Consider the following 13589-nt stretch of genomic DNA (forward strand, 5'->3'; position numbering starts at 1 on the left):
TCTGTGTTTGTTTTGAGAACTTATCAGTAGTAAGAGTTGATGATAATTGAATTAATTTACTTGAAATTATTCCAAATTGGTATTTTTATAATATATGTATGTTGATGAATTATTAAGTATTATGTTTTAAATGATAATGAACTACTCGAGGGCCAAGATAATTTTATTCGATGTCATGTCTTTTATCACATAACACACAACAAATGTTGGGTGGATAGATGAATGATTGGTCATCTTTCGCAAAGGTAGAAGTTGACTGCAGGTCCAGTAGTACCAAGCAAGCAACAGTGTTGCTAAGTAGTACCCTCTTGAATTATAAGTACATGGTTCCTGAAACTTAGAGGTTAGGAGGAGATATAGCCAATTATTTGATATCCACAACACACCACAGAACAAATCACAGTACTCTGTTTCTATAAAACTTGCTTGCCTTGTTAGGGTCCCCAGTTATTACGTGAAGATAACTCTTTCTGTTTTAATTGTTCTGTTTCTATAAGCCCATCTTCAAACTTTCTGGGTTCTGTGTTATGATGGATGATTATGTTCCATTCTGTGTAAGATACTATTTGGTAAAACTTCCCAGAACACTGTAAGATTTCAGCAATAGCTTCTAGTTTAGCTCTTCATCTGTTCTCAAGTGACCTGGCAGTCTTGCCCTTCTCTCTGAAGTGGGCTTTGTATGGTCTCCCATTGCCTCAGCCAATTAAGACCTTAAAATTAGGCTTTGAGGAACCGTGCTCATGCTTCCAGACACATAATAGCACCACTTTTCATTGAAGGAGATGAGAAGTGTTTAAGTTTGGCCAATGAACAAAGCGAGGATAAAAACAAGTGCTAAAATCACAATTAGCCCTGAATATTTTAATGCAATAAGGGTATCAGTTTTTGGACACTATTCCACCATTATGCTAGATTTCCCTCCATAATTTATGGTTCAAAGTTTTGCGCTTCTTATAGAGATAATTATGTAGTAAGGCATTTGGAAAAGGGTACTACACCCTTATTTTTGAGGCAAATAGTTTTGCTACCCTAGATTTAAGCCTGGATTAAAACATTCCTGTTGCTTCAAGCCTGAATAAGATTCTAGAATGTAAGTTCTTCAAAGGATCTTTCTTTGACTTGGGTGGGAGAGATGAGATGCTTGACATTGAGCTATGACATTTTTTATGGATTTCTTATATATATAAGTTTATATTTTCAGATAATGAATGTTTTATTTTGTAATTATCATAGTTTGACTCATTTTTCCTTTAAGGATTCTGGCATTTTTGTAATGAGTGGTTACTATCTTTTGCTTACTGTATCATTCTAGATTGGCAATATCCTCTCTAATGGTTAAAAGGAATAGTGATTGCTCTGTTGACAAATGAGAGAAGTTCTCTCTCTCTTTGCTTATTTTCTAGTTGGGAGTCTGATAAGAATGGCAAGGTTGGTGTTCCTGTTTCAGTAACAAAATATTTGTAAACGGTGAAGATTTTTTTAAAAAAAGCTATTTGCTCATATATGGAAATTTTGTTTTATAGCTATGAAATGCTTCAAGTAACTTCTCTTTTTTCTTGGACTGAGAAAGGCAAAATATGTTATTATAGACACATACCATATCTATAAGTGTATGTGTTATGTTTATGTGTATATGTGTTTATATATTTATATACCAAAGACCAGGGGAGGTTTTGTGTAATCTTATATTGATTGCACTCTTAGAATGGGGTCTCTGAGTGTTCAGGAACCAGCCTCAAAACATAATTGCCATATTTGTGTCGTGTTTTTGTACTTGGGATCATGTCTACAGCGTGACATGACACTGAATGTTTCTCAGTAGGAGCACTAGGAATATTTTGAACGGGATAGTTCTTTGTGGTACAGGATGCTCTCACACATTGAAAGGCATCCAATTATCCTGGTTTCCAAACCCTAAATACCAGTAGCACTATCTATTCTCTGAAAGAAGAAAAATGCTCTTCCCCACACCTCTATGCAAATTCTTTAAGAGAACTACTAGATTCTTTTCTCACAACACCAGAAACGTTTTATTGCATTTACTTACTTTCTTATTTATATCCTTCCATAAATCTGTGAACCACATAAGAACAAAATCCTTGTCGTAAATTGGTATTCCATGACATATCACAGCGTGTAACCCATAAGCATTTTATTTAATACATGTTTATTTATCAGATAAACTGTAATACTAACTTTAGTATTTACCTAATTACTTAAACTTAACATTTCCCTCAAACAATTATTAGTCCATGTTGTGAAATTAACCAGAGATATCATATAAGAGCTTTATTTATCTGTCTAATTATTCATCTGTTTGTTTATATCTTGACTTATGCAACCGATTTAGACAGAGCTGTTGTAAAATGTACTTCATTATAGAGCAGTCCTGTCCAAAAGAAATGAGAAATGTGAGCTACATATGTAATTTAAAATGATCTTATAACCACATGGAGAAAGGGAAAAAGAAACTGTGAAGTTAATTTTAATAATGTGTCTTATCTTATATAACCCACCATATCTTAAATATGATCATTTCAGCATGTAATCAATGTGAAAAATCACTGAGCTCTTTTTCATATCGATCTTTTGAAGTCTGGCAGCTATCTTACCCATATTGCTCATTTCAGTTCCAACCAGCTGTATTTCACATGCTCAGTAGCATATGTGCGGCTCACGGCTGGTGTACGGGACAGTACAGCCCTGGAAGACCCTCTCTGTTGTCTCTTAGTTTGTTTCATCATGCATGCAATGAGACATTCATCTGAAGTAGGATTGCCAGGCTTGTTGGGCATCTTTAGGAAGCAGAAGATGATGACTATAAATAGAAGCTTGTCCACTCTAATATTCTATTTATGAAACAAATATTTATATCTAAAAAATGATTTAAGGCATCTTATGATAAATACTATAGCCACAATATCAAACTCTCAGAAGGGAAATTAAAGATATGTAGAAATAATTTGAATAGGCTAGATTCTTTGAATTTTTCCATTTTCTCTACTTCTGTTTAAAAACAGATGGTAGAGAATAGCACAGTTATTTTTGCAGCTGAGTAGTAAAGATCATTTTAACAAATTAGAAGGAAGGACACTTCAGGATTTATTTGCCTTCTTTACCTACATTTTTCTATGTTGTGTAGTTTGCAGTAAATAATTTGGATAATATGTATTAAAAACAGAGTTTATTCTTTGGAACACCCAGGTCATGTTGTCTTTGATTTTGACTGTAGCACTTCGTAAATATTTTGCTCTGGTCAAGGTTTTTTCCATTCAGACTATAGCGTCTGAATTGCTTAGGCACTGCTTCGACTGTCTAGACCAAGTTGTTTGGCTCTAGTGTTTTGTTTTTTAAAATTAAGCATCTGCTAATGAATTAACAAAGGTTTTTATTAGTTACACAGGAAGTAAATGAAAAGGGACCTAATGTTTTCTAAGTAACTACCACAAACTCTGCGTTACATAACTTCTCAGAAAATCTTTTATTTAAGGTAGGTAGTTTCATTACTGATTTGTTGATGAGAAAATTAAAACTATGAGATGTTAACTTACAAGCTTTTGGATCCATGGATAATGTACAAGAGGTTCCTTTGTAAAATGTGGCTTGACTAGAAGTGCAGGAAATTACTATTTCTTCTTATCCCATTACACTATCCTCTACCACTCAGCAGCCTAGAGTAATTACTTTGCAGCATAAATTATATCATACCCTATCTCAACCCTTTAGTGACATGGGGAGGTGGAGGGCAGGCAGAACAATCCAAGTTCTTGACCATGATTCACAACATCCCTCCGGAGTTGGTTCCTCCCTGTGCTCCAGCTTCATCCATTTCTTGTCTCAACTTGAGCACAAAGTTCTAGACTAACATTTTATCCTGCCCTTATTTTTGTTCCTCTTACTTGCTGAGCCCATGGGGGCCTCACAATTTTCATACCTGTTGTTTCCCCTCTGGTATTGTACTCCTGCTTCCCAACCCTTCCGCTACACATATGGCTTTGCTCCCCAGCTGTGTTAGGTCTTAGCTCACTTGGATGTTCTCTCTTCAGGTGGACTTTACTCTGCCGCCCAGAGTAGGTCCCTTCCTTTATTTCTGTCATTGCAGCCTGTTCATTTATTTTAAAGAGCATGTAAAATTGTAATTTTATTTGGATATGCTCATGTATTTATTTGATGTCATCTGTCATATATATATATATATATATATATATACATATATATATATGTATATATATGTGTGTGTGTGCGTATATATATGTATACAAACACACACACACACACACACACACACACACTCCATAAGGCCAGTGACCAGATTTGTTGCCCTTGCTATGGTGGGTGCACAGTTAATATGTGCTGGGAATAAATATGTGCCTTTTGGGATCTGGCTTGCCATAACTGCGTCCTGAAGTGTTCATCCTGAGTTTATTTTCTCACTTCTCTGTTTCATCTGCTAATGTTGCCAAACTGTAATAAATACTAATTGGTTGACTTTCCAGCCTCATATCCCCCCTCTTTGTTCTAATGGACCGTATTTGCTGACACACGTGGATGGTGATATAACCAGGCTGCCCGGGCCTGGTGGCACCCTGGCCCCGCACCACAGGGATTTTTGCAAGAGATGTGCTCCAGTCTTGGCCATTTGAGTCCTTCCTTGATTGAAAATTTCATACTCAAAATAGGAGAGCCAGCCCTTTTTTAATACTTCGGACATGGTATTGATGGGTTATAAACCTCTGTCAGAGATCATATTTCATTCAAGGAGGGAAAAAAAAAAACTGTAATAGCAGATAAATAAGCCAACACTCAGAAAAGAAGTAGAGATGGATGCAGGGCAAATGATAGGCTTGCTGGTGTCAAGCCCTTGTCCGCATTTGTCCTCATTTATACCTGTGCCCTTCTTGATCAGACGCTGCATTTCATTCTTTCCTTTTTGACTTAAATTAGATAAACTTGTCTCTCCCTCCCTTACAAACAGAGCCTTGAGAGATTAATGTCCCCAGTCCTACCCCTAACCACTGTCAGTATCCATTTTGTTTTCTTATGCTAAATAGTCCTTCCCAATATCACTACAAGGTTTAGTTGAACTAATTTTATTTAGTTTTGTTTAGGTAAAGTATCTGTGTGATATGATATGTGTATATATATTTATCGTTAATATTATATATATATAAAATTACACAATGATTATATATATTGAATATATGAATTATATACTGATGAATATATAGCAATATACATATATTAATGATATATATATTACTCAATGATTATAACTTACAGACTATATGATTATATTGCTAAAATTATTGTATTTTTATGCCAAATAAATTTTGGATCTGTTGAACCTAGTTTAATTTTTTTTTTTAAACCATCATTTTTTTAAACTAGAATTTAGAAGTAAGACTGTGAGACTTTGTTGAAATGATGGATGCAACATAAATACTAATGTGAAATTATCCCTATACTAAAATTAGTGAATTGCCAATAATTTATACAAACTATCTCTTAAGTGTCAGTAAAATCATTGCTACTGAATTGTATAAGACTTGTAGGTATCTTTCTAGTATGATTCACATATTCAGCTACACAGGAAAATAATTTGGGTTTGACTAAGTCATGTGAAAATGAGGATTAGATGATTCAGGCTCTGAGAAAGATGCATATGAAATGATTACAAGGGGCGCCTGGGAGGCTCAGCCAGTTAAGCATCTGCCTTTGGCTCTGGTCGTGATCCCAGGGTCCTGGAATCAAACCCCACATTGGGTTCCCTGCTCAGATCCTCAGAGCCTGCTTCTCCCTCTGCATGCTGCTACCCCTGCTCTTAGTTTCTCTCTCTCTCAAATAAAACCTAAAAAAAAAAAAAAAAAAAAAAAGACATACTAATTACATCTATGATTCATTTCATATTCTGGTTCTGACAAAGGCACAAAGTGGTATTTTGTTAGAAGCTCAGTCCTTACATTTTATTTGGTCATTTTCAAATATTAAAAGTATACTATAAATAAAAATTAACCTTTATGCCTTAAAAAAATCTTGCATTGCTTTTATATTTTCAAGATATATAAACTTTCTTAGGGATGGGGCCTTACAACATACTACCATCATTCTCATTTTCTGGTGCTTTTAACAGACCTAGTAAACTTAGTTTCCTCTGAGTTAGCCACAACTTCAGTATCTCTCCTAAAACACTGCTCGAGGGAGTCACTGCCAGCTGATTTAAATTGCTCCTAAGAGTGAAACGTAGTTGTTAATATCTGTAGGGAATGAGTTCTAAATGTTTCAGTCTTCCATCTGAACTGAAGATAATGGCATTCCTTCTTATTTCACGGGCTCTATTTCTAGTATTTTCATTTATTCTTGAAAATACTTTACATCTGATGCTGCTAGTCACTCTAAGGGACAAGCATCCTTCAGAGTGAGTTACGGCAGAGTCTTTGCCTTTAAGCCTACAAATTTTGTGAACTAACATGACATACAAGATTTGACCATTATTTCTTTCTCAATTAACCTTTGCTTTGCTTAAAGTATTTTGCTTTGCTCCTACAACTCAATAATGAAATGACTAATAACTCAATTAAAAAATGGGCAAAGGTCTTAATAGACAATTCTCCAAAGAAGATATAAAAATGGTTAATGAACACATGAAAAGATGCTCAACATCATTAGCCATCAGGGAAATGCAAATCAAAACCACAATGTGATACCATTTCACACCCGCCAGGACAGCTATAATCAAAAGGACAGATGATAACTGTTGGAGAGGATGTGGAGACATTGGAACCTTTATATATTGCTGGTAAGAATGTAAAATAATGCAGCCACTTTGGAAAATAGTTTGGCAGTTACTTAAAAATTAAGCCATAATACCCAGCATTTTTACTCCTAGATATGTGTACCAAAGAGAAAGGAAAACATATTCATGCAAAAACTTGTACACGAATATTCATAGTAGCCAAATGTTCATAGTAGGCAAAAGTGAAACAATCCAAATGTCCCTGTACTGGTGATTGGATAAATAAAGTGTCAGATAGCTATACAATGGCATATTATTTACCAATATGAAGAAGTAAAGTACTGATAAATTTTAAAACAGGGATGAACCTTGAAAATATTATACGAAGTGAAAGAAAACACAGAGAACCACATATCATTCCATTTATATCAGATGTCCCTGTAGGCAAATGTCTAGAGACAGAAAGTAGCTGAGTGGTTACCTAGAGCTGAGCAGGAGGGATAGACAGGAAGATGATAACTAAGGGGCGTAGGGTTTCTCTGGAGTAATGAAAAATGTTCTAGTATTGTTGATGGTCAACAGTAATAAAAGTAATAATAAAAGGCAGAGGCTTAACCCACTGAGCCACCCAGGCGCCCCCAGAGCGATTATTTTTGAATTATTGGTAATATAGGTAATTTAATGCTAATGAAATAGTGGTTAGCTCAATTCACAGTGCCAAGCGTTATTCTAAGTACTGAAATGTTAACTCATTTTATCTTTACCACAACTGTATGTGGTAAGTGATGTTACTGTCCCCGTTGTATAGATGTGAAAACTCAGGTACAGAGAAGTAATTTTCCCAAGGTAATACAGCAAGTAAATGGCTGTTATGTAAAGTAGATCAAGGAACCCCTTGGCTTAACATCCTCTAATGACATAGTCTCCTTGGCTCCTCTTTTTTTTTTTTTTTAAACTAATTTCTAGTCCACCATTCTTGCCTTGGTCCATTTGTACTCGGTCCTGGTTTTGGGAGTGCTCCTCCTCTAGTCTTTTTCCTTGTCATCATTCTTGACTTCAGTTTCACCTCCACAGAGAAGCCATCTTCAGTAATTGCAGCTTGCTCTTACATGCTCATATATTTTTCTCATTGCCTTTATCAGTGTTTGAAATTAACTTCTTTTTATTTTTTAATTATAATATGTGTTGCCCCTGCCTAGTAGAACAATGCCTGACAGATAATAGGAGCTCAAAAACAATTTGTTTTTTGGCCTACTGACTTACTTACTGGAGGGTAGGATTTTATGTATTTTCTAAATTATGGTTGAGGCCAATTTCCAGAGGATAAAGTGCATGTGGGAAGACTCTTTTTATGCCGTAATGACTCATGTTTTAAGGTGGGAGTTGGCCTTTTGATAATACATTTGGCTGATTGGACAATATTGCTCTTCTTAAAACGTTCCATGTTTTTTAGGGCGTTGATCTGCTTCTACATTGTGAATTTATTCTCAGGTGTGGGTAGAGTGTGAAGAATGGGGAGAATAGTTCTTGGCTGTTGGTTTTACAGGGACCTTGAAGTGATATAGCTACAGTCAGCATAGGGAAAACATGAAAGAGCTTGGGTAATTTTCTAGATCTGTTCTTAGTTGATTCCAAGTTACCACTGAGAAAACCTGCTGTATCAGTCTTACGTTCTATCTTTTTGTTGGACCAACACACATATTTACACTCATGTGTGCATTCACATATGCACAGAAACACATCTTAATGCTCCATTTACATAATGGCCTTTCAGCAATAGGCCTCCTTCTCTTGTTTTTGTATTGCCTTTCCCATCACAGAATGGTGGTGTTTCTATTCCCAATGAGAGAAATAACCGTGTGTGTGTGTGTGTGTGTGTGTGTGTGTGAGTGTGATGGGTGATGCAAGCCATATAGACTTACAGGGAATTTTTTAAATTCCAGTTTTATACATAAATCCCAAAGAAAACGTGGGCTTGTTTAGGAAGGAGTATATTATACAATTAAATGTCTGAGATTTACACTTTGGTATTTTGCTGGCCTCTGCTGTATTGAGAAAGAAAATGATATTCGGTATTGTTACAAGTCACTTTATTTTTACAGAACATTAAAATTGGATCCTATGTGCATAAGTAATATTCACTGAATTGAGTTCTCTGTTTTTTTTAACTACTCAGCAGAGCAAGGGAGGTAAACACTAGGTGCTGAAAAGCAAAATAGGGAACTGCAGCACTGAATGGCCAGGCTCCAGTTTCTTTTACATCGTTTCTAATAACTAAGATTTTCCACATAGCTGACTCTTGATTCTTTGTGCAAATAGGCTACTTGTAAGAGGATGAGTATAATCTACATAAAATTAGAAACAAAATCACTAATGTTACTTTCAGCCTTTTCTTTTATCCAGTACTTACAAAGATGCTGAACAGAAGTTACTGTATTTAAAGACATTTTATGCTTTGGATACATACACAGAAGTAAACCTACTATGTGCATGACTGGGAAGATTCAAAGAATAGCAAGACCGTGTCCCTCCGCCAGAGGAGGTTATGCCCCAGTGGTCTAGATATTCAGTCAATGCACCATTGGATATATTGCTGTAGGTATTAATAAGGGGCTATATACATGCGTTAGTGAAGGCACTAGCTCTATCTGAGTGGGTTAGGGAACTGAGAAGTATTTCATCTGGATTCTGAAGCTTAAACAGGAATTTGCCAGGTGAGGAAGTAGCCAAAGGAAACAGCCTACACAAAGTCTTAGAATTCTGAAAAGGCCATGTTTGCCCAGGAAATAGGACAAAATTCAGGAAGGCACAAATAGAAAACAGCTTCCTTAGAGGAGAAGCAAAAGAAAATTTTAGCAGATGGATATAGTGGGACAGGAAGAATAAAATAAGATAAAATGTGTTTGATACTAGATTATGTAGAGCGTTTTTCATTAATGACCAGATGTCTAGTGAGTGAGTGTGATGATTTCTTTTGCTTATTTGTAGGCTAATGCTCGGAGCAATGGGGAAACTGCTTTTTGCCTATGATGCCTCCTACATAAAGTGCTGTTCTTAATAGTTGCTCTATTATTAGTACTAATAAGTAGCTACAGTATTATTCAACTTGCTAACATGCCTTTGTCTCTCTGAACTACCCTGTGATATGGTTGAATTTAACTTTTGCATTCTTTCCAGGTAGGTCAGGGCAGTATCTGTCAAAAGATGGAGTTAGTTCAACCTTTTGTGTTTTCATTGTTTCCTTTGTAGGTTATATGGTATTTAGAAGTGGTCCGCTGGTGCGGTTGGAGCTGGATCTAATCGGGAATGTAAAGCTCAGGGAAAGTACAGCCTGGCCACTGACTTGGTTGTCATTTTAGAATATTAATGATGGGATAGCTGATGTGTTTCTCACTGAGATAGGCTGATTGGCAGAGCTTTAAGAAGGTTTCTAATTGAGCCAGTATGTAAGTCTTGATGATTATTGTGTTCTGGAGCTGCCCTTTGAGGGTACATCTGAGTACCTGTGTTGGGCCTTTGATCACCATTCTGTGTAATGAGGAGCATATGGGGTCACGGAAACATGACTAACCACTCATAGCCGTAGCATCTCCCTTGTCTAGAACACACGTTGGCTACTAGATAGACTCCAGATTTCCCTGTTCCAACTGCCAGAGCCTGTGTAGAGGAACAGTTCAGGCCCATTTCTTGGATTTATCTTTTCAAGGGCAGTGTGAATAACTCTAGGCCCAAGAGGTCGTTGAAAAGCTGTCTGAGGTAACAATAGGGGCTGGTGTGTGCAGTGGTTTCCACGTTCTTGGCCGAGTCCCCGCAGTGCTAGATGGAGTCTGGGGTGGAACAGGAAGACCACAGGCTAGTGGACCTCCTTTTACATCCCTGAAAATATTAAGGACAGACTGCTTGGATCTAATAAGATCAGCTGGGAATGTGGAAGGTAAAATGATCAAGAGGCTCCAATATAGAATTGAGACATGTCAACTGAGCTCCTTAGAGAAGATAGACACTACTCATAAAATTATCTCAAACTCTTCAGTGTGTTGGAAACAGCTCTTAACATTAGCGTTTGCATTTTCAAAGTTTTCTACCCTCTTATAGTCAATGTTTTTTAAGTTGTAAATTAAGTTTCTTTTGAAAGAGGATTATTGCATTATGCTCTTATGCACTAATTCTTTAGGACGGCCAAGTATAGTCACTGGACTTAGAATAGAATGAACAAATTCATTTCATGTACTTATGTTTGTAGTAAAAGAAGATAATCAAAAGTAAACTGACATGAAAATACTTAAATTAAGTAAATGCAGTTAGGGCTATGGAATTATTCTCATTCCATTAAAAAAAATACTATTACTACAATTTTTTTTTTTTTTTTTTTACTGCTAGCTTATTGCTTATGTTTGTTTGAGAAGAAAGTTTTATTTGATGTTCTGTAAGAATCATATTTGAGTAGCAAAACAATATATATGTAGACACACACACATACACAATGTACAAACACACATACATACTGTATTTGTGTGCACATATATGGCCTAGTCTCGAATGTCAGTCTTCAGACCACACTTTAGACTACACTACAGAAGTAAAAAGGGAGTGACTTAGAATAGGAAAGGTGTCCTATGTGAATTTTTTGGCTTTAGCTTGCCTCAATACAACATTTAAATCAATCTACAGAAACAGCGAAAAACGTTTCTGGAGATCAGAAAAACAAAATTAGATAGCTTTTCACGCAAGCCTAAAGGACTGTTTTGGTTTTGGGTGCCATACTTTGTGTTCTGAGGAAGATGGCTGTTTGTTATATTTGGCGAGTTATCATGATTTACTTTAATGCTCCAGAGTGTCCAAGTTAATGATTTTAGCCTATAATTATTCTGTATAATTTTAAAGAAGAAAACTATTAGACAATTTGGACATCAGGTGATTTATTTCCAGAATGATATTATGGTATTAAAATTGTTCTGTGTAAAGAAACTACAAAAATTTGTAGTTTGCACATGTCAGTTCTAGTTATTCTAAATCACTTTTGATTTTTTAAATTACATTCAAGAAAATATCCAATTAAAATCCATGCATTGTACGTGATATAAAATTCCTAAGTAGTTATGGGGAATTCAGGCAGGTTGATGTGTACACCAACCAAAAAGGGGTTAATTAGATAATCTAATCCAAGAGAACTTTAATTAGAAGTGAATTTCTTTACTTTATATTTACTTTTATACTACTTAATAAAAGTATATAAATAAAGATATCTATTCCATATATATATATATTTTTTTCCAAAATAACTTGTGGAGAAGTCCAAGAAATGAGGTTTTATGATATGAACAAGTTATTGTTACTTTTTACAACAATATTTTTTACTATTATTATTTTTATAGGTTTACAGAGATATGTATGAATCCAGTAGGCTCTGAACTAAATGGGAGTAGGTTTATCTTGTTTCTTTTCTGAGTATTTAATCAGAATTTAACCTTTTTTCTATCCTAAACTAATAGGATATACTGATTTCATGCTACATTTGTGGGATCTCACATGAGAAAATAAAGCCAATAAGCTCTATTGTCTAGTAACTAATTATCAATTAAGGCTGGTAAGAAGAACACAAAAACTGTTCAGCCTGTGTTCTAAAACTCTTTGGTGATGGAGATTATGTGTGTACCATTTCATAAAATGATTTCATTCCGAGATTGTCCATACCTGTTCCTAACAAATGGCTGGGTTTTGTAAGTAGCTATTGGTACAGAATATCTGTTTCTTAGACCCAAAGGTTGGGATTAAAAAATAATTAGTAGCCTAGAATTAATTGTTGTGCTGGCTACTCCCCACCCCCCCTCCCCCAGAGCATTCCTATTTCAGCGATTCTCTTATTCTTAGTTGGTTACCAAGTTTTTTAGATTTGCCATATCACTCTGTAGTATGTGATAGAAAGATGATAATCTTTTTTTTTTTTTTTTTTTTTTTTTTAAAGATTTTATTTATTTATTTGACAGACAGAGATCACAAGTAGGCAGAGAGGCAGGTAGAAAGAGAGAGAGGAGGAAGCAGGCTCTCCGCGGAGCGGACAGCCTGATGCGGAGCTCGATCCCAGGACCCTGGGATCATGACCTGAGCCGAAGGCAGAGGCTTTAACCCACTGAGCTACCCAGGCGCCCCGAAAGATGATAATCTTATTGTGATTTTTGTGACTTGATTATAGAAGGAAGTATGAAATACATATCAATCCCATTACAAACTTCTTTTTTTTTTTTAATAAATGTTGGCCACTCTTTTTTTTTTTTTCCAAATATTTTATTTATTTTACAAGTAGGCAGAGAGGCAGGCAGAGAGAGAGAGAGAGAGAGGAGGAAGCAGGCTCCCTGCTGAGCAGAGAGCCCAATGTGGGACTTGATCCCAGGACTCCGAGATCATGACCTGAGCCAAAGGCAGAGGCTTTAACCCACTGAGCTACCCAGGCGCCCCCCATTACAAACTTCTTATAGCTCTAGATTGTGCTTTATTTCTTAATGGATTGTCTACAGTTAGAAGATACTCCATAGATCAGGTATCATCTCTAAGCAAGGCAGATGTTTCTTGTGACATTTCATTTGCAGACTATCAGAATTGTTGATAGGAAGAGAAAGAACCATTCAGGGGTGCCTGGGTGGCTCAGTTGGTTAAGAGTCCATCTCTTGGTTTTAACTCAGGTCATGATCTCGGGATTGTGAGATCAGGCCCCACATTGGGCTCGTTGCTTTGTTTTTCATTTTTTTTTTTTTTTTTCCAAACAAGATCTTTGAAAGCTGATTATAAAATTCATTTGGAAGAATTAAAAAAAAAAAAAACCAATATCTAGCAAAATCCTGAAAAAGAAGAGCATGGT

The 13589-nt window shown here is 35.9% G+C and overlaps 1 protein-coding gene across 13 annotated transcripts in view; it reads left to right on the forward strand.

The window, feature by feature from the left end:
- CEP128 (centrosomal protein 128) overlaps positions 1 to 13589 on the forward strand; it is a 408542-nt gene that overhangs the window by 189649 nt on the left and 205304 nt on the right. The window lies entirely within an intron of this gene.

This window comes from Mustela erminea, chromosome 5 (genome assembly GCF_009829155.1).
Source record: "Mustela erminea isolate mMusErm1 chromosome 5, mMusErm1.Pri, whole genome shotgun sequence".
NCBI lineage: Eukaryota > Metazoa > Chordata > Mammalia > Carnivora > Mustelidae > Mustela > Mustela erminea.